The sequence below is a fragment of the Cupressus sempervirens genome, chromosome 8, assembly GCF_028749045.1.
Source record: "Cupressus sempervirens isolate cs-2001-9-10 chromosome 8, ASM2874904v1, whole genome shotgun sequence".
Classification (NCBI taxonomy): Eukaryota; Viridiplantae; Streptophyta; class Pinopsida; order Cupressales; family Cupressaceae; genus Cupressus; species Cupressus sempervirens.
Window position 1 is genome coordinate 145,590,642 of NC_143125.1, and position 25,010 is coordinate 145,615,651.

A 25,010-nucleotide genomic window follows, 5' to 3' on the forward strand; every position below is an offset into this window, starting at 1 on the left:
CTACACTTTAGCACACACCAAAAAAGTATTTACAAAGGTAGGAAATCTCCCACCTTGAGAACTAGTAGGGAGAATACTTATGTGAAACCATTGACTAGTTGGGAAAAATAGGAACCTTTTCTTCTCAAATGATTGTATCTTCTTAATGTGGCTCCTTTAGACAACATGAATATAATAACTTCTAACTAGACTAGATAATAGATTCTCAAGTGCCTATTTTGGTCCAAATAGCTATGTTTCATTGTAGATTACTTCATCTTCCTTAGGAATCTTCAGATAATTATTTTCTATTACAACAAAAAGGGAAAGATGGGAATCAACATCGACACTTTTAGTATCTTTTTTACATGCTTGGAAATTATCAACCTAAAGAAGGAAATAATTCCCTTGATCCATGTGTGCCTAATGGTGGTTGACATTTAAAACATCCTTAGATAAACCAAAATTCTGATTCTTTCTATCCTCTTGTGCATCATCATTATTCTCAAAAAATGGAGAGACTAGATTAGATACAAGAGGGATGAATGAGGACTTTCTCATGAACAATCCTTCTTTTGTTTTTTTTGAAATAGTACTTGGGCTATCTTGATAAGATTCTTTTATTCTAAGAAGTGATAAGGATTCACAAGTGACTTCTTTATCATTGTACAAGAGATCTATATCCATCTTCGATACTGGATCCTTCATAGGTTGACATATGGTAAGAGGACTCCCCTATTCATCCAAGACTTGACCATGAGATAATTTATTGCCAGTGTGTGGTAGTACCTTATCCTCTTGAAGCTCATCCTTATACTGGCAAGGCTTCCTCATAGGTTGGTCTTCTTTACTCATCTTCTTGGCTATCATTGAAGTCTTATCTCCAGGATGCTTGCAATAAAATAGATGGTCAAAAATAGGATGATGATCCTCCTCCTTTGTGTCAAGATTTGTTGCATTAGATAAGTCCAATGAAGACTTATTTTCTCCTTCTAGAGAATCACGAATGTTCACCTTCTCATCATACATTATAAAGCTATGAGACATGGAGTCATGTGACCTTACTAATAATTCTTCATGTCCAACTATTTATGCTTACTTTAACATCTTTTGTTTATACTCTTGTAGATCCTTTATTTTATGAGAGCAAGCACATATATGATTCTAGAACATCTTAGAAATTGAATCATCTTTAGTGTTGATATTCATATAGATTGCATAGGAGATACTTTGCTTATAGTGGTTAACAAGTTCATCTGAGATGTAGAGATCTTTGAGAGTGAGACTGAGCCTCAACCTTGATTGCTTCAATTTTTTATTTTCTCTTTGAGTCTCTCGCATGTCTAATAACCTATGAAATCTAGTCTACACACATCTCCACAATGATATAGAAACGTAATCCTCTTCGATGTTGTGATTCATCTAGAAAAAAAGGGAGATGCTTGCCTTAAAAAAGAACGCAAGCTCCTAAAGAAATACATCAAGAGACTTATTGAGTTCCTCTGGAGTGGGTATGGGTCTTGGCCTTCTCTCAACCTTTTCCTTTGGCACAACCATTGAGTTATACTAGACCTTCTAGACTAGAGAATAAAGGTCTATTATACAAATTCACAACCTCCATTCTTGGGGAGGCACCTATAGATTTTTGAGAATGAGAACCCAAGTATTTGTTTTTAATTCAATTCCCTAACACATTTTCCAAAACTTATTGGATAATAGATTGTGCTTTTCTTGAAAATGGTCTTAGCCTTGTCTCTTTGCAGAAAACTAAAGAAATAAATTGATACCAATAGATCGGGTCTAGTATGTGTTCTATCAAAGACCCTTGAATTTTAAGGGTACAACTCCCCTCTAGAATTTTTTCAATCTATTCTAGTCCTAGAACTACCTTAAAGGTGTGCTCTTAACTTGAGAGGAATAGAGGAAGAACCAAGTAGCTCATAGCAATAGGATACTTAGGTAGATTTAGGATTGTCTCTAAACCATTGTCTACTCCTACATTCATCTAAAGTAGCTAAATGTAGACACAATGAAAATTAGAATGTTTCCCAACCTAAATGGATCATGCTCCATGTGAAACCATTGTCAATGAATTCCCAAACAATTCATATTCAAATGCTTAAATAAATTAATAGGCCTAGATCAATAGTAATGTGACTATGAAAGAATCAAAGTGACAATTAGTCATGAGAAATGCTTACCCCAATAAGATATCAAGATTCAGATAATTCCCAACCCTTTCATTAATCAACCCTCTCTACAACTTTGAGTCTCACTCACTAGTCCAAACTATAGGGGGAAGATTACACATAAAACAATTGATGTTTATTCATTTTAATGAGGTTAGATTTATTGGCCCTTTGTTACTTGGCCATTACTACTTTAATCAATATATTCTAGAGTAGATTAGAAAAAATCTATCCAAAGAAAAGAGGAAGAGTAAGAATAGGAAATGGGTTTTTAGCTACAAGTTCAGTGGAACAAAGAGAAGTAGAATGGATAAAATTTTTCTATTTTAAGCTTTGGTGACCAACTAAATAGTAAGGTGGCACCCTCTCTCTGAATCAATCAACTCATTAGTTCAAACATTATGTTCTATATTTACCTTGAATCCTTCTTGATATAGGTGATCCTTCTACATCTCTTGGTAATGCTTGATTGCATGCTCTTGTTTTTCTAGAACTACTCTAGAATGCTTAAGAAGGCACAAGCAATGCTTCAATATACCTAGTAGAGAGGCCATTGGAAATGCAGTCAAACTACTACATTTTTGCCATGGGAGCACTATATTGAGATACCTTCAAACAAACACTTCTTCCTTCTAGAAGCACATGGGAATAGTGATATTTATACTTCATAACACTTCTAGAAATCATTTGGCACATTCCCATTAACACATAATTATTTTGAGCATTGAGGCCTAAATAGGATGGGAATCCCTCAATTTGCTAGTGAAATGATCATATTTTTGCCTATGGAAGTGATCCTCCAAATGAAACCATTACATTTGGCCTTTTTCCATGATTATGGATTCTTTTAATTTAGAAATGTCATTTTCCCATCTTAAGTTCATGATCAGATTTATCCTTGCAGTAGTATTTCATGATTATAGTTGGAACTCTCTAATCTCTGAGACTGTACATTTCCTATTTTATTGGGCCATCATATTCTTCATGAGATTTTGAAGTTCTTTTAATATTTTCTTTTACGAAGTGAACTTATTTTCTCATTTTCCTGCAATCACTTATGTTTCTTAAGTATTAGGGAGGAGCACTTTAATTAAGTTTCTGAGACACACCAAGTGCTTTATAAATGTTTTCTTTTGGGGGGGGGGGGGGGGGGGGGGGGAAGCACTTTAGATTTCTTTCCACCTCTTTACTTCATTTTGTGTCTTTGATAAGTTGAGAAAACAATTCCCAAAGGAATATTCACCATAAACTATGCAAATGTTGGTTAAGTCCAAGAGTTTAACCTCTAAACTACCTTAGTTTGGGAACCTAGATATTGCACTTGGCTTAGTATAAGATTAAAAAAGAATCATCTATTTTTGATTTACCTCAACTTCTCTAGATCAATGACTGAGATTCAACTTTACATTTCATTGAGCAAGCACCCTTTTCCCTTTTTTAACTTTTGGATTGGTGACCACAGATTTATTTTTGATCAATGAACATGATCATCTAAGGTCATACCTCTACATTATGAAATCAATGGTTCTTGTTAACCCATGAACCATAAGTGGTGCTCACTCTCAATATTGGAAGAATGGGAGCCATTATATCTTGATGATCTTCAACTTCCCTCTGAGTGTTTTGTGGGGTCGCAGGATACATGAAATCTTCTAAATAGACTTTGATTTAACCAATAGCCTTGATTTGCAGATAGATTAATAACCAAGATCAAAAGATTACTAGGCATGTGCATCCCCTTATAAAACAAGATCGATGATTCTCGTGTTCACTTGATGATGATCACGAGTATGCGGGGACCATTGGATCATGTTTGAATTTAAACTTAGAACTCCCTTTTCCTCAGAAAATAAAATAAATACTTGTGCTTGTGGGACAATAGAAATCCAAAGAGTGTGCTTTTTGGATCTATAGCTCTATTAAACATCTGGTCTATTCATCCCATTCCTTCCACTAAATTTTCTTGAAATTCATTGTGCTTTTACTTCTCTATCTTAGATGGATAATTTACTCCACTTAACCCTCTCATAAGTGTGCATCTTTCCTCTACCAAAACTTGAGGTCGTCAACTACTTGACATAGTTAAAGATTCATTCCTCTAACTTATAAAAATTCTAAATGTAGAATTCAATTTAGGCAAACTGCATTTCTTTGAATTTCCAATTAAAAGATATCCCTAGCCTTGAAATGCCTTAGAGTTCCTCAAATAGGTGTACTTCTAACTTATTAGAGTTTTGTCTCCTTCAGGATGATATATAAATGATGCTCAAGGCATTCCTCTCATCATGGTAGTAGCATGACACGTCCCATCATTCCTAATATCACCTAAAGAATTGATTTCTCACCTGGTAGGCATAAGAAAGATGAGAATAAGAGCCACCCTAGGGCCACCTATCTTGGACCTAGATGTACTAACTTTGGATTAATGCCCAAACTAGAAGCTTAAAAAGGAAGACCAAAAGTGCACCAATACCGAGTAAAAAATATTATGTTATGTGTTTATTTTCATGCATGTGATAGATTAGATTTACATGATATAGAAAGTTCATTATTACAATTTTTACATGCATAGGATAGCTAGTTAATGTGTGAATGAATTGGTGAAGAGTAAAAGTGCTTAACATTATGATTCATCCCCCCTTTTATTATCTTGGTTATTTTATTTATACTACCATTAGTCAACAATTGGTATCAGAGCATTGGTTCTATAAGAGAAGCTTAATCGTTTGGAGATTTGATCTTTGAGATGGAGGCTTTCAAACTTGAGAAGGTTATTGACAATTAGGTGATTGACATCCAACTCATACTGCTAAAACTTGAAAAAGAAAGAAAAGCTCTAAAGGATTCCCTATAAAGGAGAAAGGAAATTTCCATCTAGATAAAATAGTTTTCTTATGAAGAAGTTGAAACTTAAGGATTTTTTGAATCAATCAATTCAAATGACAAAGTATTTGTTTATCTGCTTGAAAAGAACAAACTCCTGAATGAAGAAATAAGAGGACTAAAAAGAGAACATGAAATCAAATCAGTAAGATTATTTGAAGTGACTAAACAAAATAAGAAATATGAAGAAGATATGACTATGGTTGAGGAAGAAAAAAGAGTAATGGCTACAAGACTTGAGGAAAGGATATCTCATGTGTAGAAGCTCACAAACACACAACTAGACATGATAAATTAACTAATGCTTGAAAATCAAGAATTGAATCACAAGGATGTGGAAATTGCAAATATCAATCATAGAAGGACATACCAAAGAGTGAACTAAAAATTGAGAAAAAATCTATGGAGAGATTCAACAAACCTAAAGATCCAATGAATTACTTTGACAAACTTATAAAGTCCTCTAGTTGTTCTAATGGGTTGGGACATTCATGCATTGAACAAGGAGAATCATCCAAGAATGGAGAGATGAGGACTATGGTTGAGGAAGACAAAAGAGTAATGGCTACAAGACTTGAGGAAAGGATATCTTATGTGTAGAAGCTCACAAACACACAACTAGACATGATAAATTAACTAATGCTTGAAAATCAAGAATTTAATCACAAGGATGTGGAAATTGCAAATATCAAATCACAGAAGGACATACCGAAGAGTGAACTAAAAACTGAGAAAAAATCTATGGAGAGGTTCAACAAACCTAAAGAGCCAATGAATTACTTTGAAAAACTTATAAAGTCCTCTAGTTGTTCTAATGGGTTGGGACATTCATGTATTGAACAAGGAGAATCATCCAAGAATGGAGAGATGAGGAGTGCAAAAAAAAAGGACAAACCAACATGCTATCACTGTGGAAAACTTGGTCATACTGCAAACATTTTTCAAAAAAAATGATATGCAAAACCCTAAACCTAAGTTTTCTAATTACTATTTTTACTAAAAGAAACAAGGACATCAAATACATAAGTACAGGTCAAGAATGAGAAATGCATCTACTACACCTAGATTTGAAGGATATTGTTATAATTGTCAGAAGTATGGGCATATAGCATATGAATGTAGATTTCAGACAAAAATTACTCGACAAATCAGAGGAAGAATAATGTACCCAACAATGCATGCTTCAAATGTCACAAGTTTGGACATCTAAGAAAGAATTGTAGGATTCATGTACATTTAGAAAATTAAACAAAAGACAAAGGAAAAGATAAAATAGACGTTGAGAAAATTAAGAAGGAAATGAATCAAAAATGAAAAAGGAGAACAAAAGAGGTGGAAATAGTGGAGCAAATGGAGTTGAGGTCACTCAATCCAATGGAGAAAGTGATCGTGTCATCTCAAACTAAGCAAGAGAGGTATGCATAGAACTATATATTTAATTGATATATCATACATGAGTACCTTACATGAAATGTGCCAAATTTCATATATGCATATATAAAGATGTATAAGAATAGATTCATGAAAGATTGTCAAGAATTAGTAAAATTGTTTATGTTGACCGAGAATTGCAACATGGATAGAGTACCTTATAATGGAATGGTAGAGACTAAATGAAAAGTTAGAGACTGAGTGATATGGAAGAGACTGAGTTGTAAAGAAAAGACCTAGTTCAAAGGCATCAATATTGATCAAGATAGATGACTTCCACCTACCTAAGTACACAACATTAATGGAGACTCTAAATTGATCAAAATAAGGTATATATCAAATTTTTAAGACATTATCTCATACCTTGCATATAAATTTTAAGAGAATAGAGCGAGTAATTTGAGCAATCAACAAAAGATTTCAAGAGCAATTTGGACAAGAAGCATGAATAAGTGAAGATCTAAACCATGCTTAGTAATTCAAAGGTTTAATAAGAGACTTCAAACCCTATTAGAGAATATGGTATCTTTGTCTACTACTAAAATGAGCCGAGAGGTTAATAGAATTCAATTAGTGAATAGTGACTCTTGTCGTCCATCAAAGTTTTGTGCTATTCTATAAATTACGATGAAAGGAGATTCAATGGGTGTGCTATCCTCGATACCACCCAAAGTTATTATGATCCATGATGTTAGAAGTTTTTATATGTGTAAAATTAGAGAAGTAGGTGACTATGAGATTAGAGAAGCATATGAGAAGTTATGCAATGAAGTAATTTTGAAAGATCAATACAAATTTGTTGAGAGGAATGGGTTAACTTGTGACCTAGAATTCCTCAAGAATTTCAAGATTAAATGGATTAAGATTGTTCTAAGTAGAATCCATGACATAAATTATTGGTTACAGAATGGACACATGGAAATCACGAAGAAAATGATTCATAGAATGACGACCTATCCAACCCTAGATAAGAAGAAAACCATGTGATGCCTGAGTCATAAAGGAGTTGAGGCAAACATTGGAGCTGAGTGGAATGGATGAGGTCTATCCATCCCAAATAATTCTAATCCACTAATTGAATTTTTAGTGAGGGTTATGGCTTATAATTTTTATCAATCATGTAGGTTGAATAGTGTGTCGCATATGGAAGTGGATCAAGTGTGGAAGATAGTGATGAAATATCATTAATATGATCTTGCTAAGCTATAAAAATTATCACTTGAAAAAAATATGTCATCTATAAGAAAAGAAAATGATTCAATGTGTAAGTTTGCAGACCTCATTGTATGTATTTTCTTTTATATCTAGAAGTATTTTCCTAGTGTTGGTGATATTGTTTGGGAACAAGACAAACTAGTGACAAGATAGATAAATTAATACATTACTCAATTAGGAGAAATTTTTGAGAATGTTATGGATTCTTACTTTGATGAATTTAGCAAAGAATTAAGATGAGGATGAGGGTACCAAAAAAATTGGTTACAAGGTACTACAGTGACATATGCTTTCTTGTAGATACATACAACACATTTGTGTAGGTAGTGAAGCTAAGGAAGGATTTGTTGTAAATTTGTTGTAAATTTTTTACTATGAAATTGATAATAATCTGGTGAGTGCAAAAATTGTTGTACTATTGAATGAGGAGATAGACATAGGTCAAATAGTTTCGTAAATATGAGGAAGCTAAAGCAACAATAACTATAAATATCAAGATTGCTTCTAGGGAGAAGAAAATGAAAATAATGATTGAAGACCTAGAAGAAAAACTAGGCACCCTAGGAAAGGGAAAGGAACCACTACAATTAACACAAGCTCATGGAGAGGATAAAGACAAAGACAGTGATGACAAGGAAGAAGAAGAAGCAAAAGGTGACAAGGGTAAAGCACTAGTTGTTGTCACTCTACCAAGAAAGAAGGCCCAACAAACCAAGAAGAAGCCAATAGTGACACCCCTCTCTCCTCCACCACCAAATAAGCCAAGGATTAGGGAAGCTACTAGTGTCGACCAGTCTATAAAATTGAGAGTAGAAGAGACTATTGAGCCTAGTGCCCCTAAAAAAAAGTAAAGAAGATTGGTTAGAGGACCACCTAAAGGGCTATACAAATCTATTGAAGAGGTTTATGAAAATCTACAAGGACCTTTAAGATTATTTAATTTTAGATTTGTAAAGTATGATACATTAGATAATTTTGGTAGAAATAAAATTGAGGAGGCTATGGTGGATATGATTTCTAATCATAAGTTAGCTCCTAGTGAGATTGAGAAGAACATATGTAAGGATTTGTATGATAGATTAGAAAGAAGATGACAATAGGCAGAAGTAGAGGAGAAAAAGATAAGGACTGACACATTAGTCAAGGTTATGCCTCATCTGTCTTAGGATCAACAAGACACTTTTTTGGAAAAATATAGGACCAAATTTGTTCCTAAGTACATGATGTTTTTTATCTTAAAAAATAAAATGGAAGTTGTAGCACATTAGGATGAATTACTTTGGAAAATCATTTTTGGATTATCTACCAAGGCAACATAGATATTGAAGATGATTACAATAGTGGAGAAAGCTCAGGTGTACTGAGTCTGTAAGGTAGCATGTCACTAGTACATGCTGACACCCCTAACACTCTAGAGATTGAGTAGTAAGGGCTCACAGATATAGAGGTAGAAACCAAGGCAAAAGGCACAAGTGTAGATAGTAAGATTATTTCAGCACCTCATATTAAGGAAAAATTAAATAAATAAGTAGAGATAAACTGAGTGCAACTACTTTTGTCTTGAGCACTGATGCAAAAGCACGATGGAGTGGTGAAACTCCTTCACCAACTCTCAAAGTAGTGCTAAACAACAACACTCCTTCACTGAGCAAAAGGAGATCAGTAAAGGCTACTTAACTAGATATTGAAGTTAGTCTGGATGTGATAATTAAGATGCCACAATTGGATCTAGAAAATCTCACCTTGGAGAAAACCATTCTGCTACAAGAGTTTTTGGAAAAGAAGAAATGACAAGAGTTAAGAAGAGAACTTAAGGCAAAGCATGTACTCTATGATGTAAAGCATATTTTTGTTGATGCTTTTGATATACAAAATTTTGATGAAGAGGCATGAATCATCACTCGACTTATACACATTGTTGATGATGTCAATGCTGAAATATGGAATCAAATAAAAAATTGATGGATTGATCTATGAGAAGATTCGATACCAATGTCGTGGAAAAGGTTTCCATAACCATTACTAAGTAGAAAGTACAATTGCAAGAGAAAATATAGGTTATGGTAGAACTAATTCAAAAGGTACAATATTTGTACAAATTTTTTTTGGACAAGCCAAGATTCACAAGCAATGTTCAGGCTCAAATAAACCAAATTCATGTTGAGATGAAGAGATCCAAAAATATTATTTCATAGTCAGCATGATCTAGCATAGATTATTACAATAATCTACTGAATGGCAAAGGCACATTGGTTGAGCTTCAGTCAGCTGATAGTAATATGAGATTGAAATTGATCTCTAATTAAGAAATGATGATACCTCATCTAGAGGTCATGCAAAGGTAGCTGCAATTAGCCCATGATCTTATCATAGAAGATCACAATACTTCAATGGATGAAAACTTAATTGGTTTAGTTGCAAGACTACAGTTGTAGAATCACATTTTGGGAGCAACAATAATCACATTGGATCATGCATTGTCCATGATCACTCAAATTCACAAGACATTCATTAACAAATATGCATTGCTTCCACACATTCCATCATAGTATCTATGACATAAGTGTTCAAAAGCAAGAGGAAAGTATATTTGAACAAGGGGGGATTGGATTTGGAAAGTAGATGTGACATATTCATTTTACATTGTTTATTCATTGTTCATGTTTGACTTAAGTCATAAGACTTAGGGGTAGAAATTGTATTTGTAATAATGCAAATATGATAAAGTGTTTTTTCCACTAATCTCAAAGGGGGAGATTGTTGGCATCTCTAAATATTATTTTCTATTAATGTTAAACACAAGTAGTCATTTACAAGGCAGAGTCAAACGCTCATCACTGTGACCAAGCTACACTACATAGGCTCAGTCATGTACATGAACAAGTATGTACTGAGCTCTATAGGAGCCAAGCAAGTGTATGATCATCGAGTATTTTCTATATGATCCAAGCTCATCATTCACAGAGAAAGTTTCATGTATACAAGAAACAAGTGACATAGATTGTGCCAAGCACTATACAGACCGAGCTACAACAATGTCAAGTGTCAAAAAATAGTAAAGGTTGAGAAATGTAAAGTTTACTTAAAATTTGAGAATGGAACATATTTGATGTAAAACATTTTTGAGCCAATGTGGAAGGAACATTTAATATGTGTAAAGGTTGTTACAAAGAGTTTTATGAGTGAATGACATGGAATACATATCCCTATGTTATGTGATCAATGATTCAGATGGAGAGACTATTATGGAACCATCTATAAAACTCTTTAAGTATCTCTTTAAATAGAGAAGATCTTAACCTAAATCAGAGAAAAATAAAGAGGTGGATACAAATACAATGAGAGAGATTGGAAAAGAGAAGTGTATGCATGCGAAAAAGGAGTAATATGTGATCAATGAAGTGAAGGATCAAGATTAGATCTAAAGTAAGTGAAAGGTTCTATTATCACTTAACAAAGAAAGTGACCTATTCATAGCAGTGAAGTGCAAGGGAAGACAAGTATTATCATATCATAGGAGAGGACCAGTTACCAAAGAGAAGACTCAAAGTTAGCTTATCGATCATACCAAGAGTCGGGTACTGAATCAGTTCTAACTGACTTGAATTAGGGTAAATCTCTTAATAGAGTGGTCTTAACAAATATTTGTAAATCTCCTAACGTAGTCCTTACTTTATTGTAAGTTTTAAATCCTCTAACAAGGTGATACCTAGTAGTCTCTTAAGCTTTTAATAGGGAAGGCCCCTCATAGGGTAGATCATATTTTATGATCAAACAGTGTAACCATAATAATTTAACTTTATTACTGTAGTGATGAAGATTTGTGGGTATCATCCCCACTTTATTTTTACCTTCACCTTGGAGGGTTTCTGGTTAAAAAATATTATGTTATGTGTTTATTTTCATGCATGTGATAGATCATATTTACATGATACAAGAAGTTAATTGTTAGAAGATTTACATGCATAAGATAATTGGTGAAAAGTAAAAGTTCTTAAGATTCTTAATCACCCCCCCACAATATCTTGGTTATCCTATTTATACCTCCATCAGTCAACAATATCTTCTTGCTCTAAATTATCTCTAGGATTTGTATTAGGAGAACAAGAAATATCAAGTTTTTTCATGTTGAAAAGAAAAGACATTAGTCACCATAATAGCTTTTCATGAGGAAGGGAATAGAAAACATGCTTGTCTAGAGGTTAAATTAAAATGGTAACATTATCAAATTAGAGAACATCTCTATCAATAAAGTAGACCATGGAATAGGAATAGTCAGAAGTTATAGGATGATCCACAAAGGTAGGAGGTTTGAGAGAATATATAGGAGCATCCTTAACTAATGCATCCTTATGGGAAATATTTAAATTAGGAGAAGAGACAATATCAAATGTTACACATCTCCATAAAGAGGAAAATCAAAATGTAAAGGTAGGTTAGTAGGAGGATAATGTTTAAGGTCAAAGATAAGGGGATGGCATTTGGACAACAAATTTTGTAACATAAGAAAAATAGAATCACATATAAAGTAAATCCAACTAACCATTTTATCATTGAAGTGTATAGAAGATCCAATAAACATTTAAACAATAAAGTATGAAATGTACATAATTAATGTTGCAATATTTATGAAAAAAGAGAGCTAGATAAGAAAATATAAATGCTACTAATGCAAAAAAGAGTAGATCTAAATACACAAAGAAGAGATAAATCTATCAATGATACACATATCTAACTTCAAAATCAAACAAAGGAGGGAAAGAGTGTTGGTTCACCAAATATGTTATGGGGAAAATGTTAATCAAGTATATAAAACCCTAAGTTTATCACAAAAGAACACTTACAAAACTCAAAGAGGGTGTCAAGGAGAATGATCCTTTTAATCCCAACTCTAAGGTAAATATATCTAGGAAGATCAATGCCAACCAAGTGATAAAGGAGTTGATGGAATTTTTTTCAATGCTTCCCTCAAGATTTCTGACAAGGGCTTAATGGCCTCTTATGTACTATAAGTTGAGTGGTTGTATCAAGAATTGATATATTAGTCTTTTGGTGTAATGAAAACCCCACTCTAAAAAATGGTATTAGAGTTTGGGTATAGGTTCAAATCCTAAGACCATCAAGTAAAGTTGAGGGGGAGATTGTTGGAAAATTTTTCAGTGCTTCTGTCGGGATTTGTGACAAGGGATTAACTACCTCTTCTGTACTATAATTTGAGTGGTTGTATCAAGTATTGATAGAATAGTCTTTTGGTACAACATAAACCCCACTAATACAAACAAAGATTTAATGGTTATTGGGTTGGAGAAAGAATGCAAAAGTCCTTAAAACCCCAAGTAACAAGACCTATGAAGAGTAATTAAGTGGATGTGCAATGTAAGATTTAAGTGTAAGGAAATGAGAATGTGTATTCAAATAGGGAAGGAAGAGAAACTTACCTTGTTCACTAAAACTTGAAAAAAGCTTATCAAACAACCTCTGAAAGAGCTTAATCCCATAATTTGGACCAAAAATTGTGAGACAAACAAAACCCATAAATTGTTCTGGGATCTAATAGGTCCAACCTCCCTTAATAGGGCCAAAATCACAAAGTTAACATATAGAAATAGGGATAATTTGAATGAACAAGGCCAAATGGGTGATCAAGATGACCCAATTGACCTTGCAAGAATGAGTGTGACATTGTTTCTGCTTTCACAATTGTGCAGAAAGATGAAAAGGGTACTTAGAACTGTAACTTGTTTGCTAATAAAAAATATGCAACCTAAAAAAAATTTAAAAAAAGGTTTTTTTTTTTTGGTTGATGGGAAGTTTTCCTTGGTTAAACCACAAACCTTGAATTAAAATAATTGAAAATGTAAAGAAAATGTATGAATTCACCTTACAATAGTAGGATCTCTTGAATCAAATGTAGTGTGCTCACTTCACCAATTGATTTGATGAATGGCTATAGAAGATTAAAAAAAGGATCTTGAATAGATTTAAGATCCCTCAATTTCTTGAATGTTTGAATGCTTAATCTTCAGTGGAAAAATTGCTTGAAGAAGGCATGAAGACTTGAATGTTAGTGTGTTAGGGTGCTTGTGTGTGTATGACCTTAAATGCTTTTAGAATGATCATAGAATAATTGTGGATGCAAAATAGAGGAAATGAGGTTCATAACTTACTAACTCCTACTGGCACCTGCCTAGGAATCAACATCGCTGATTCTAGTCAAACATAGGACACAAATAATGAACCTAAAATAGGGCCCAATTAGGGACACACTACATCCTTGATTTTCCCATTAGGGATGTAGTACATCCATAATTATTTAGTAATACACCATGTCCTTGAAAACCAATGCCTAGATCCTTCAAGATCCTAAAATAGGTCTCAAACCCTAGAAATTAGGCACACTTTGAGATATAATTGTTTTAGTGTAGAGAGTAGGTTTTGAGTAATTGAATGAAGGAATAGGAGAACCTCAATGAAAAGATAATTCCTCAAGCTTTAAACCATGATAATAGGAGCTTTAAAGACGATCTATTAGATTTTACCCCAATTTCACCTAGGGGAAGGACGAAAAAGGGAAGAAAGGAGAAAATGCAAGGAGATGATGGTATCACATTAAATATGTGATAAAACCTCATTTTATTAGAGTGCTCCCAATTTAAGATAGTATAGATTCCACATCCAATCCTTCCAACAAGGCTTAATTGAGTGAAGTCCAAGCTTATGAAATACGAGATGAGTAAAAGTTGAGACCGACATGTTAAAAGTTTGTCTATCTGGTTAAGATAGACTAAATTGTACTAGTAGGTCTTTCCACAGTATGAGATTCATAATGGCTCTAAGAAAGAGATCCTTAGGCATTCTAATGTCACATATATGAAAATTAGGAACATAAATGCCCTAGGGATTGGTAAAGGAATCCCCTAGGAGAAAAAAATGGTGACCACCACAGGCCATGTTGATTAAAAGAAATCTCATCTCACAAACCATCTATAGCCTAGTGAAAACAAGCATTAATAAATTTCCATATTTTCCATGTAATTTTAGAAATAAAAGTGTCCTAAATATGAATTGTTTCTTTCATAGAAGAATGGTTTGAAAACCAATCCCCTTCTAAGTAAGCTTGTTAATATGAAACCCAAAAGAAATACAATGTATAGGATGAATCTTCTAGACTTCATTATTAGAAAGGGGTCCAATGACTCCTTTTTCATACAGATCCAAACCCTATTTTTTGGTTAAAAAAAGGCCAAGTCCTCTAGATTCCTTGGGAAGGAAACAATACTCCCAAGAAATTCTATGAAAATGATGGTGGTCAACTATGGAAACCCAAAGAAAATCACATAATTTTTTTTTGTAGTTTTATGCATGAGACTTTAGAAGGAGCCCAACTAGAAGAAAAATTCAAATGGGTACCTTGCAACACTTTTAAGCACATCTAGAATATACCAATAGGAAAGAGTGGCTTGGTAATCTAATAGGCAATCTTATACTTGATGTGAGAAAAAACTGTGTTCCAAAGGTCCACTGGTGAAGCTTGGAAGGAAAAGAAAATTCTTAAAAAATGGAAAATGGATCATCATTAGATGCTTGAGTTTGTTTCCCCTTAATAGACACATGAGTATTACTTGAATCAATATTCAAACAACTATTTGGTCTATAATGCATGTAAAGAGTGTAAATCACATTATTATAGATTAAATTGACTTTTTGATGAAGAATTGAAGGATGAACATGGATTTTATGTAACCAAGGTGTACCCAAAAGAAACTTGTAACTAAGAGGCCCACTCATCACATGAATAGGAGTACCCAAAATAATTAGACCTACTTTAATAGGTAAAATGATGAAGCCTAAGGTTTTCTTAGAAATATTATCAATTCCACATAGATAAATATTATTAGGTTGAATATTTGAAACATCAACTTTAATTTAATTCTTCAAGCATGTCCATATTAAAATCATTAAGCCCAAACCCATTATCAAGTAAGGTCATATGAATGAGATTATTGTTGATGAAGGTGAAAATCATAAGAGCTATTGGACTAACTACCAACATTCCCCTTTATGATTTGTGACATGGCTTAATTGCCTCCTGTGTTCTATAAGTTTAGTGGTTGTATTTGGCATTTATAGGTCAATCTTTTGGTGTAATGACACCCCTAGCTTATAGCAAGTGGTATCAGAGCTTGGTCACAAGTTCAAATCTCGTCAGGTAACACTAAGGGGTAGATTGTTGGGAAAGCTACCAATGTTTCCCTTCAAGATTTGTGACATGGCTTAATCACCTCATGTGTTCTTTAAGTCTAGTGGTTTTATCTTGTATTGATGCACAGGTCAATCTTTTGGTGTAACGACAACCCTAGCTTGTAACAAGTGGTAACAGAGCTTGGTCACAGGTCCAAATCTCCTTGGATAATGTTGAGGTGGGGGGGGGGGGATATTTTTGGGATAATTTCCAATGTTCCCCTTTAGGATTGTGATATGGGTTAACCGCCTCTTATATTCTATAAGTCTAGTGATTGTGTCGGGCATTGGCATGTCAATATTTTAGTGTAATGACTACCCTAGCTTGTAACAAAGAGAAACATATCGATCTTGGAATTATTTAGGAAGTACATCATCTTGAGTAAATACTATTTGAGGTGAGACAAAGGTAGTATGGAATAATTGCAAAAATGAGTTGATATTATCCTTATTAGAGGTGGAGGTGGAAGAGTGTTTAAATATTTTGCAAGGCTTGATGATATGTTAGAGAATTTTTAAGGAGTTCCAAAAGAGAAATATTGGTAGGGGTATTATTTAATTTCTCTGACAAGTCATATTCCTTTCCAATATTATGACTTAGATGGGGTGGAGGAGGAAGTACATATTACAAAGATAGGAGAGAAGTGGGAACAATTGGATTATAAGGTTGAGAATATTTTTTTACATGATTGCTATCATCTATATCATGGTAATCTTGAAAGAACTTCAAAGTACTTCTAGGTTTTTTGTTCACTTTTATAATAGACTTATTGGGGCATCCTTCAATTGTAATAACAAGTGTAGTGGAAGTTGCAAGATTAGATTATTGAGAATAACCCTTGATAGTGATGATAGGTTTAGAAGCTTGAGAAAAAGTTGATTGAGGGTATCCTTTGACTCTTATCATAGGCTCATTTAATATGAAAGGTTGAGCATGAATATTGAAAATATTACCTCTTCTTCTAAGATGTACTTAGAATAGGGAGTAGTGACATTCTTTAAGGCTTTATTTCTACTAGGAGTTTCAAATGAAGGTAAAGTGGTATCAAGAAAATTAGTTATGATGTCTCGACCCCCTCTTGTGCTAAGATATCCTCATAAAGGGGGGATTTCATAGGAGAAGGATCATTACTCATTAAGTCATCATCGGTATAAGGGAAATGATTGACATAGGTAAAAGGTAAAGTGGCCCTAATGGGTTGAATGGTATCCTCGTGGACAAGATGTATATTAAGAGAATATTCATTATTATCTTGCAATGACTCATCCCAAATAGCGAGATCATGAAGATATGGATTATTATCCTAGCTTAGTATGTTAGCATGAAGAGGAGAATCCTTAGGAGAACATAAAGAATAAATGAAATGATCTATGTGACTAAATGAGTGAATGAAATGAATGCTTTTTGTATTTTAGAAACACAAAATGTAAGACTGTAATAAATATAGCTATAGTAGATCTAAATACATGTCTAATACAAAATACATATGAATGGAATGTATACAAAGTATATATAGACATGTAAATACAAAAGGGATGTAACAAGGTGCATACAATTTGACAAAGAGATGTAAATCAAACACCAAAATAAAAATGGGAATGTAAGAAGTTGGGTTCCCCAAAATGTAACATACAAAATGTTGTATGATGCTAGGATAGAGCACTCAAAAAATTATATGTATATTTAGAAATATCCAAGACCTTGAAGCAAAGAAAACCTAGTTAGCCCAAGGTAAGGTGCTATTCATGATCTTCACGTCATAGGGCCTTGGACGACTCTTCTTTTTCCTAAAAAGAGTAAAAATTGATATAAACAAGAGAGGAATTTAATAAATGAAATAGAATCTAGTAGGAAACAATAAAGGGAGACATGTACTCATCTTTAGGGATAGTAGAGGACACAACTTCATATATGAATTTTGACTATCAAACTATACCTAACATTAGAACAAGCCTAGATTTGGAATCAAGATACTAGAAACTAGAAATTATGAAGATCTGGTTCACACATTAATATGTCAAAATAGAGGTTCAAGGTGATTTCAAATAAGACTTTGGATTATAACTTGAACAAGGTTATGAGAACTCTGGTGTCGTGCTTCCTAGATTAATTATAGAAATTGGTACCACAACAATGTGGTACATGTCAACGGGTAAGTGCACAAAGTTGTGGTGCCAAAAGGGGGGTATAAGTGGACACCTTTTTCCTGAAATCAGCAAATTTTGGACTTCAACAAGAATTTGAAGATAGTTACGCTCAAAATTTTAAGATATGACAAAAACAAAAGTCGTAGTCCTTTGAATCTAGTTTCTAAACTACTAATTCTTTTTCAAAATGGTTTAGTTTTCGGTCCTCAAAAAAGGGGGCCACAAAAAGTGGTACTGTTTATTCCAAAAAAACATAACATAGTACAAAGTGTGGCCCCCCTAAAATTTTAACTTTTTTTTTGAAATTCTTTAATCGCTTTGGTCAAAAGTTACCTAACACTATGTATTTTATCCCAAATTTTTCGGGTAATTTTATAATGTGTATTTTTTTTTAATGAATTTTTAAATTAGACCCATCCCAAAAATGTGAAATATCTATGTGCTCCCCCTAGAAATGATTGAAAACTAATCTAAAATCAAAACTTCTTTTTTTCAAAGTGTGTAGAATGGAGTCTAGTTTCTAAAAAACTAAGTTGTTACAAAATTCGATGAATGGGCTAAAATCTACAGCCCAATTAGTACATGGTGGTTTTTGACAAAAAATGAACATACATTCAAAAGAAATTATAGATGAAAGACTTAAAATAGTTCAAATTAAAAATAAATTATATGGTTAGATAGCTAACACAGAGACCTATAATGTTATGTAACCTGATCTTATCGATACCCAACCACAAAGAATCTTGAAGGGGAGCACACAAGAAAAATCAATCATTTTTTGTATGTTTGCTGGAAAACATGTCTCAAACCTGTTTATAAACTCCAAACCTTTGGGTTGGATCTCCAAGGCAAAACCAAGCCTTAGGCTTGGTTTTAATGCAAAGCTTTGAATAGCGCATGCGCCCTATAGCATGCACGCCCTATTAAAATGCAATTGAATTTGAGGTAGTGCACACGCGCTATAGTGCACACACGCTATAGTGCGCACGCACTATTGAGACCTAAATTGCAAACCAAAACCAAGAGAGAGCTGGGGGGGTGGGGCGAGGGAATGGCTATTTGTGTGTGTGTGAGAGATAGAGAGAAAGTAGGGGATGGGAGAGGGGAGAGAGGAAGTGAGAAAGAGTAGGGGTGGCAGAGAGAGTATAGGATAGGAGATAGAGGAAATGTGAGAGAGTAGGGGTGGCAAAGAGAGTACAAGATGCAAGAGAGAGGAAGTGTGAGAGAGAGAGTAGAGGTGGCAAAGAGAGAGTATGGGATGGGGGAGAGAGATTGAAAGTAGGGGATGGGAGAGAGAGGAAGTGTGAGAGAGAGTACAAGTTGGGGGAGAGAGATTGAGAGTAGGGGATGGGGGAGAGAGAGAGTAGGTGGTGGGAGATGGAGTGGGAGAGGAAGAGCGAGAGAGAGGAAGATGGGAGTGCATGTGTGTGAAAGAGAGAGAGTAGCGAATGGGAGAGGGGGAAGATAGAGTAGCTTGAGAGAGAGTAGGGGATGGAAGAGAGTGTAGGCGATGGGAGAGGGAGTGGGAGAGGGAGAGAGAGAGAGGGGGGATGGAAATGTGTGTAAGAGAGGAAGAGAGAGAGTGTGAAAATGTGAGAGAGGGTAGGGAGTAGCAGAGAGAGAGTAGAGAGGGAGAGACTGAGAGAGAGAGAGTGAGAGTAGGCAGTGGGAGAGGGAGAGCGAGTGAGAGAAAAAGTAGAGGATGGGAGAGGAGAGAGGAGGGATGGGTGTGTGTGAAAGAGAGAGCGTAGGGAATGAGAGAGGGGAGAGAGAGATAGAGAGAGTAGGGGATGGGATAGAAAGAGAGTAGGCAATGGCAAAGGGAGTGGGAGAGGGAGAGAGAGGGTGGATGGAGGAGAAAGAGATTAGGAAATGGTAGAGGGAGTGGGAGAGGGAGAGAGAGGGGGGATGGAAGTGTGTGTAAGAGAGAAAGTAGGGGATGGGAGAGAGTGTGAGAGAGAGTAGGGGTGGCAAAGAGAGAGAGTGAGAGTAGGGGATGGGAGAGAGAGGGGGAGAGAGAGAGAGAGAGAGAGAGAGAGAGAGAGAGAGAGAGAGAGAGAGAGATAGTAGGCAATGGGAGAGGGAGTGGGAGGGAGAGGGAGAGGGGGAATGGAAGTGTGTAAGAGAGATAGAGTTGGGGATGGGAGAGAGTAGGCAATGGGAGAGGGAGTGAGAGAGAGAGGGGGGGGGAACGGGAATGTGTATACGAGAGATAGAGTAGGGGATGGGAGAGAGTGTGAGAGTTTGAGAGAGAGTAGGGGGTGGTAGAGAGAGCTTGTACAGGATGGGGGTGAGAGAGAGAGAGAGAGTATGAGAGAGAGTAGGGGATGGAAGAGAGAGAGTGAGAGTAGGGGATGGGAGAGAGAAAGTAAAGAGGGAAAGAGAGTACTTGAGAGAGAGAGAGATAATAGGTGGTGCAAGAGGGAGTGGGAGAGGGAGAGAGAGGGGGGATGGGAGTGTGTGTGACAAATCTAGAGAGTAGGGGATGGAAGAGGAGAGAGAGAGGGGGGATGGGAGTGTGTGTCTATGAAAGAGAGAGAGTAGGGGATGGGAGAGGGGAGAGAGAGAGTAGGGGATGGGGGAGAGGGAGTGGGAGAGGGAGAGAGAGAGAGGGGGAATGGGAATGTGTGTAAGAGAGACAGAGTAGGGGATGGGAGAGAGTGTGAGAGTGTGAGAGAGAGTAGGTGGTGGCAGAGAGAGCTCATATGGGATGGGAGAGAGAGAGTGAGATTAGGGGATGGGAGTGTGAGAGAGAGTAGAGGATGGGAGAGAGAGAGAGTGAGAGTAAGGGATGGGATGGGAGAGAGAGAGAGTAGAGAGGGAGAGAGAGAACTTGAGAGAGAGAGATCTAGTAGGCGGTAGGAGAGGGAGAGGGAGAGATATAGGGGGGATGGGAGTGTGCGTGACAGATGTAGAGAGTAGGGGATGGGAGAGAAAAGAGTGGGGGGATAAGAGTGTGTGTGTCTGTGAAAGAGAGAGAGTAGGGGATGGGAGAGAGTGTGAGAGTGTGAGAGAGAGTAGGGGGTGGCAGAGAGAGAGTACAAGATGGGAGAGACAGAGTGAAAGGATGGGAGAGATAGAGTGAAAGGATGGGAGAGAGTGAGAGAGAGTAGGGGGCAGTAGAGAGAGAGAGTATGGGATGGGAGTGATAGAGTGAAAGGATGGGAGAGAGTGTGAGAGAGAGTAGGGGATGGGAGAGAGTGTGAGAGAGAGTTGGGAATGGGAGAGAGAGAGAGTAAGAGTAGGGGATGGGAGAGAGAGAGTAGAGAGGGAGAGAGAGAACTTGAGAGAGAGAAATAGTAGGTGACCTGGGAGAGGGAGTGGGAGAGGAGGAGAGAGAGGGATGGGAGTGCGTGTGACAAATCTAGAGAGTAGGGGATGGGAGAGAAGAGAGAGGGGGGATGGGAGTGTGAGTGTGTGTCTGTGTCTGTGAAAGAGAGAGAGTAGGGGATAGGAGAGAGTGTGAGAGTGTGAGAGAGAGTAGGGGGTGGCAAAGAGAGAGTACGAGATGGGAGAGACAGAGTGAAAGGATGGGAAAGAGTGTGAGAGAGAGTAGGAGGTGATAGAGAGAGAGAGTACAAGATGAGAGAGATAGAGTGAAAGAATGAGAGAGAGTGTCAGAGAGAGTAGGGGATGGGAGAGAGTGTGAGAGAGAGTTGGGGATTGGAGAGAGAGAGAGAGAGTAAGAGTAGGGGATGGGAGAGAGAGAGAGAGTAGAGAGGGAGAGAGAGAACTTGAGAGAGAGAGATAGTAGGTGGTGGGAGAGGGAGTGGGAGAGGAGGAGAGAGAGGGATGGGAGTGTGTGTGAGCGATCTAGAGAGTAAGGGATGGGAGAGGGGGGAGAGAGAGGGGGATGGGAGTGTGTATCTGCAAAAGAGAGAGTTTAGGGGATGGGAGAGGGGAGAGAGAGAGAGTAGCGGATGGGAGTGTGTGTAAGAGAGAGTAGGGGATGGGAGAGAGTGTGAGAGAGAGTAGGAGGTGGCAGAGAGAGAGAGAGTAAGAAGTGGGAGAGGGAGGATGGGAGTGTGTGTGAGAGATCTAAAGAGTAAAGGATGGGAGAGGGGAGAGAGAGAGAGTGTAGGGGATGGGAGAGGGGAGAGAGAGTAGGAAGAGAGAGAGAGTAGGGAGGGTGGAGAGTGATGTGTTCTAATATAGTGCGTACGCGCTATAGCGCGTACGCACTATGTGAAATCACCTAAAAATGGTCAAAAAGCAACTTTGGGGCCCGTTTCATTCATTCTCTACTTTTGTTCTGTTCTGCACTCTGTTATCCCAACAGAAATCGCGGGTTTCAACACAACAAACATTCTTTCAAAGTGGCAAACACTATTTCAAGCTAACAAACACTATTTCAAGGTGGCAAACACTTTTGGAAGCTAACAAACACCAAATTCAATCATTGGATACACGATTTGAAGACTTTTTGAATATTCCTTGTATAGAAAAGGTTAGTGCAATCTATTTTAAATATTGTTTGTTGATATATAGATACAAATTTGATTATAATTTGACATGTTGTTTAATATATAGTGAATTCATTGAAATTTGTATGTTTCAATGAAATGTTATTTCGAAATGGTTAGAAATTTGACAAGTCGTTTTATATATATATATTGTGTATTCATTCAAATAATTATAATTTTTATATGTATTTGAATAATTTGTACTTTACACATTTTAAGTAATTCAAATGTTTGAATAATTTGACATGTAGAAATCATCATCATGCCAAGGAAGAAACCAAAAAATCAAACAAATGAAGATAGGGAGAGAGATTTGGCAATTAAAAGAGATAAAATGAAATTACTACGTGAGCAAAGAAAATTACAAAGCAATAATGAAGAATTGACTTTCGAAGAGGATCAAGAACCACCGGTACCAAGAAACAAAGAGGAAGAATTGGAAAGACAAAGAGAACGAATGAGACTGTTACACTCAAGAAGACAATTGAATTGTGAAGCTACACCATCTTCTAATGTGGGAGTCATATCGTCCGCTACACCATCTTCCAATGTTGAAGTCATATTGTCCTCTCATGTTGAAGAGACACCGATTTGTATATCCGACGATATACACACTCCATCATGTCATGTTGAAGGCACAACATCAACACATCAAGTAGGTGATATTCCATCTTTTGCATCTTATTGCCAAGGCACATCATCTTCGGTTCAAAGTACACAATACACTCAACCTTATGTTGATGTTCAAAATTTTGAGAGAATTGAAGATATTATAACACCTTCTAGAATTCGTTTTAGAAGACCAAAATATTTGATTGATATTGATAGTAACATTTTGAAATCAATGCCTAACAAGATTAGCAAGTGTACTTGTCAAAGAAAAGTTAATCGTATGTGGAGATTATTTTTGATGAATTAAATATTACAGGTCAATGCCAATTATTTGTTGAAATGATGAGGAATTTAAAATTTAGGCCTATCATGAAGATTCTTGGGCTAAGAACGATGGATGATTCAAATGAAAAAAACATTGTAAAGAATCTAATGAATGCTTATGACAAAGTGGGTTCTAAATCACGCACCAAAGATAGTAATATCACAAGACGAGTACTTACATCGACAATAGTAAGTAGCCAAATGAAGAAAGCTCGACTCATGAGAAAGACAAGAAAAATATTAAAAATTGGTAGAGGTACTCTAAGGAGAGCCATGCTAAGGCATGAGAGATTGGAAGATCCAACAAAAAATGAGTTATGGACATTTAGCGGTAGACTACCATGAAAGGATAAAGAAATTAGTGAAGCCTTGAAATCGTTGATTGAAGATTTTTGGAAAAATAACACACGTGTTTCCCCTAATCAAAGAGATGTTGTAAGAAGGAGGATTGGTAGCCAAAATCACGAGCCACATGCAAAATATTTTTTGGACACAACTCAAACACAATTTTTTGCAAAATTTATTGGTATGTATCCTCAAATTCGAATAAGTCAAAGATTTTTTGAGATGGGTAAACCTTTTTATGTGAAGATAAATCACACACGCACAACTTGTTGTTGTAGGATACATATTGAATTTTCTAACCATTTTGATGTTTTTAGGCATATATGCATAATTTTGCATTCTCAGTTTGTTTTGCAGGATTGTGACATAAATGAGCCACCAAGATCTTCAAGAGAATTCATATCCAACATTTTATGTGAAATAAGGGACGGCCAACAATTTTACAAGACATCATGCTTGGATGGTACATGCTTATTTTGTGGTTCTTTGCAACTTTTATCAACTTGTCAACATATGGATAGTACACATGCAATTGGAAATGAAATAGTAGATTATGGAAAATTTAAGACAGTGAAATTTGCTCTAAAAGATGGGAAACATGGTAAAAGATGTGATTTAGTCATTGAAAAGATTCCAGTGTATGAGTTCATGAAGATTTTTTGTGAAAACATTATTTACGAGTATACAAGGCATACCCATAGAGCTCGATGGCTGGATTTGCAATTCAAGTTGTGCAAGGATACGTTTCCACTGGATACCATTGTTTCGGTTGTAGATTTTGCAGAGATTTACAGACTACAACCACAAAATGAGGTGCAAGCAAAGTATTATACTTCTCAACAGGTTTCCATATCTGTTCACATAACATTCATGCATTCACCTACAAGTACAGAGGATGACAGGAAGATTTTGAGGGAGTACCATTTTTACATCAGCGATGATCGATCACATTCTACGGAGTTTGTACATGGTTGTTTTCAACTATTTTATGGAGATTTGGCTAACAGGGGCATCACATATCGTCAGCACATTATTTGGTCAGACAATTGCGCATCTCAATTCAAGAATGCATGGATGTTCTATTGGTTGAGCAGGATGCACAAGTTGTGTAGAATTCAATACATGTGGAATTTCACAGAGGTTGGTCATAGAAAGGGAGAGCACGATGGTGCAGGCACAT